This window comes from the organism of the source record quoted next, unplaced genomic scaffold (assembly GCF_019419815.1).
Source record: "Pyrus x bretschneideri cultivar Hongxiangsu unplaced genomic scaffold, Pyrus_bretschneideri_v1 Contig43, whole genome shotgun sequence".
NCBI classification, from domain to species: Eukaryota; Viridiplantae; Streptophyta; class Magnoliopsida; order Rosales; family Rosaceae; genus Pyrus; species Pyrus x bretschneideri.
The window spans coordinates 2,272,269-2,276,685 of record NW_025999757.1 but is presented as its reverse complement, the minus strand read 5'-3'; positions in this window follow the sequence as shown (position 1 = coordinate 2,276,685).

Below are 4,417 nucleotides of genomic sequence, written 5' to 3'. Positions count from 1 at the left end.
TGCATAACGGATAGTAAATGTAAAATTCTAAACTGTACAGATACTAAAAACCACCTATCTTTCTTACTGCTAAACAATAATAAACTGTTGATTTGGTGTAAATTATGCAAAGCAGTAATTTTAATGATAGCATTTTGAGCATCTAAGCATGCATGTACAATATTAAGAATCTAATTCAAGTTGTCTACTTTGTTGTGCTATTAGTTTGTCCATTTGAATATCACGTACATTATATAATCAAACAAAGATGTGTATGATAATTGGTTGCACTTGTACTAACTAATGACTTGGAAGAAAAGTTGAAGCCCAACTGAGTTAGCTTCATTTGCTTGATTACTTAACACTAAAAACGGGAAAATGGTAGTTCCTCTTACCTCATCTGCTTTTTTGTCAAGGCCTAATTAACAACCACTCTGTAGCTAGTACCACCACCCACGATATGCACTCGACACACTTGGTAGGAAAACAATCATATTTTAAACAATCCAACAACTCTATGGTCACCTCAAGGCATAAGATGGCAAAATATTCATGGTTTTGCGTTAAATTCTGGGGCTTAATCATTGAGGTATATGTCAAAAGGACTCTTGGTGTCTTAGCGTTCGTTCATAGTTTAAGGGCAACATTTAGTCACGGAAATTAAAGGGTCTTAATTAATCTTGGAGTAGAACATTTCTACAAACTGCCTGCCATTCGAACTTGTGTCTACCAAATGAGAGACCTACTTGTCGATCCACTTATTATTAACGTATCTTCATCGTATGCCAATACAAACATTATAGTTAAATTTAGAGTAAATAACACAAAACTACCTTAACTATGGGTCGAACAACAATCTCATACCTCATATTTTAGACATTGCAAATTCATACCTCAACTTATGAATTCGTTGCAATGTCAGACCTCTATTAAATTTTCTGTCAATTTGGATGTTAAATGATGATGTGGCAGGAGTGTGGCCCACTCATTCCCCAACTAAAATAAAAAAATTAATAAATTATTACTTTTTTATCTAACAATTAAAATGATCTAAAAAAAGAAAAAACCTTTTCTTCCTGAAAATTTTCCAATTCCCCAACACTAGTAGGAAAAATAGTTTGCGCGACGAACCATATTTCGTCGCACAAGAGGTACTTGCACGACGGAAAAACAGTGTCGTCGTGCAAAAAAGACAGGAAAGGAAAAAAAAAAATTGCATGACGAACAATAGTTGTAGTTGCGCAAAGTTATCAAGAAAATGCAGGCAGGTAATTTTTTTAGCACGAAAACCTTGCGCGACAAAGGTTTCGTCACGCAAGTTGCTGTCAGTTTTCACTTAGACCATTCACTGCAGGTGAATCAAAGGAATCAATACTGCATTTATTACAAATGTTTGCACAACAAGTCCTTCGTCGCGCGAAGACCCTAACCTTCCTACAAATATGCGATTCTGATGTCCTTATTCTACACAATTTTGTTTGTCTTGGGATAGAGGATAAAAACAAGGATCAGAGCGTGCTTGCTGCTGACTCAAATGATTTGAGGCAACATTTTGAGTTCACGCATGCGATTGCTGTAGCCATGCAGAATAATTGTCCTACTGTTGAGTGGCGTTCTTGAAAATATGTGCCTGAGAATGTGAAGAACACGGTGATGGATGAATTATTAGTAAGTATATTGTTGATGGATCAACAATTAATTTTGTGAAATTTTTTGTTATATGTTTGAATTAATTATTTGCATATATGTGTAGCAGTGTAAGTATACTCTTGATGATGATACAAATGAACAATTGATGAAGTTGATGGAGGATGCGTTGGAGGGAGGTTACAATCGGCAGCGTTATGAAGTTGGGCGAAATGGAGGACCATTGAAATAGTTGTTTTAAATCTATATTTTTGAGGACAATATTTAAATTGAAGATTTTTTTTATTTTTTTATTTTATAAGTTGTGTATTTGGACTTAATTAGGCTTTAATTCCTATTTGGTTTTTAAAATAAATGAATGGATTAAGGTATTAATTATTTTTAGAACAAAGATTTAAGTTATTAATTATTTTTAGAATAAATATTTAAGGTATTAATTATTTTTAGATTAAATATTTAACTGAATATTCATTTGTAATTATAAAGTTTACGTCAACATAGATATCTATGTTTAAGTAAACTTTATAATTGCAATCAATCACATTTGTCGATAAAGAGATTACGCAACGAAATATCGTCGCGCAAGAAAATGGTCAGATTGCATTCAAACACTCACATTTATTGCGCAGTTATGACGCGTTTGCGTGACTAATGGGTTTGTCGTGCAAAGGTTTCCTATTGCTATATAAACACAGTTTCAGAACCCTGATTTTCAAAAAAAAAAAATTGTTTCAAAAGCAATGACCAATTATGGAGAAGGTTCTGGGAAAAAGAAACTTGTAGTACGATCAGAGAGGTATCGATGAAAGCAAGTGCTGTACTTTGAAGAAAAAAGTATGGCTAAGGCATACGCTGAACTTATTTATGATATTGGTGATTTGGTGCGGAGGGAATGCTCTACCAAGTTTGAGTCTTGGAACAAGGTGCCTGAGCAGTTGAAGAAGTCCATGCTGGGAGAGTTATCAGTAAGTTTGTATTAAATAATTGTAGACATGTAAATTTCATTGCATACAAATGATGCATTGCAAAGCTCCACGTGGCATATGACTTATCACAAATGGACAAGTCATCAATGACATGTGGAACAAATCAAGCAAAGGAAGCTTAAAACTTCCCAAAATTCGCCCAAAGAGAGAAAACCTCTCTTTAAAAAAGGGCAAAGGTTCAAAGTGTTCTCAAAACCGGAAAGAAAGTTAAGGCATCTTCATAAAACAAGCAAGAATTTAAGATTGCTCACAAAATAGGCAACAAAGGCCCTATAATTCGGCCAAGGGAGTATAGATGGCTGAAATTAAGACACAAAACATCCCTAAATTCTCCCATGGACAAATTAGGACATAAATCAAAGCCAAATCCACCTAAAGGCAAGCCTTGAGAAGCCTATAAATACAAGGTCCTCCCACAAGCATAAAGGTTGAAAACTTTGGCATTCAGAAGAACCTCTGCCAAACCTTTGAAGACTAATACGCTACCAAAGCTTTCTTCAAAGAACGCACAACCAAAGCCGAAGCATTCCCTTGAAAAATCAACAAGCACTCGTGTTGATTCTTTCAAGACTTTGTTGCAAGCTCACAAACTTGAAGGACATTCGTTTCAAGATCAAGTCGCCAAGATCCTTGAATCAACGAAAACTTGCATCAACATCATCTTTGCCGCACCTTTGAGGTGAAGACCATCTACGCGTTGTTTTCAAACTTAAAGCTTGAAACAATCGTTTAATTGTTCGTCCAATATCAAGTCATCGCGACCCTTAGATCAATAATCAACCATCTACATCAAATTTGAAGACTGAATCAAAGGAAAATTGTAAACATAGATTGTAACCCACAAGGACCGTGGAGGAAAAGGAATTACAGATTACTACACGTCAACCGTCTGGAGGCGCAGCATGACGAGAAAGCTAACCTAAAAGTTGATCCACCAAAGGATGAAACTGGTGAAAAGGAGGAACCGCTGATGGACAAAGCTGAGGAGAAGCTAGAGGTGGACTGAGCTGCGATGCTCATGGGATCTCTCTCTATCTAACAGCTGCAAGGGATGATCATAAACACGATCAAGGCACAATATGAAAGAAGTTCACATGATTCCGTGCTATACTTAAAACCATACTCTAAAAGGATTGACGCCTTGAGGATGCCAAAGGGTTATCAGCCACCAAAGTTCATGCAATTCGATGGAAAAGGTAATCCTAAACAACATATTACCCATTTCATCAAAACTTGCAATAACGCTGGGATAGAAGGAGACTACCTGATCAAGTAGTTCATGCACTTGTTGAAAAGTAATGCCTTTGATTGGTACACTAACCTCGAGCCCAAATCCATTAACAGTTAGGACCATCTCGAAAGGGAATTCCTTAACCACTTCTACAGCACTCACTGCACCGTAAGCATGCTGGAGTTGAAAAGTACAAAGCAATGGAAGGATAAACCTGTCATCGACTACATCAACAGATGGCATTCATTAAGTTTGGATTGCAAAGATCATCTTTTTGAAACCTCCGCCATTGAGATGTGCGTTCAAGGCATGCACTGGGGGCTACATTACATCCTCCAAGGTATAAAGTCGAGAACATATGGGGAACTAGAAACTCATTCCCATGACATGGAGCTGAGTATCACCAATCATGAAAAGAATGAGCCAATCACTTACTTCAAGAAGGACATGGTGTTTACTCCAAAGGTAGACAAAAGTAGGAAGAAGCCCGTCAATGAAGCTTTTACCGTGAACACTACCACCATCGAGACCTCCCCTGCGCCCATCAAGATCTCCTCCAAGAACAAAGTAAAAG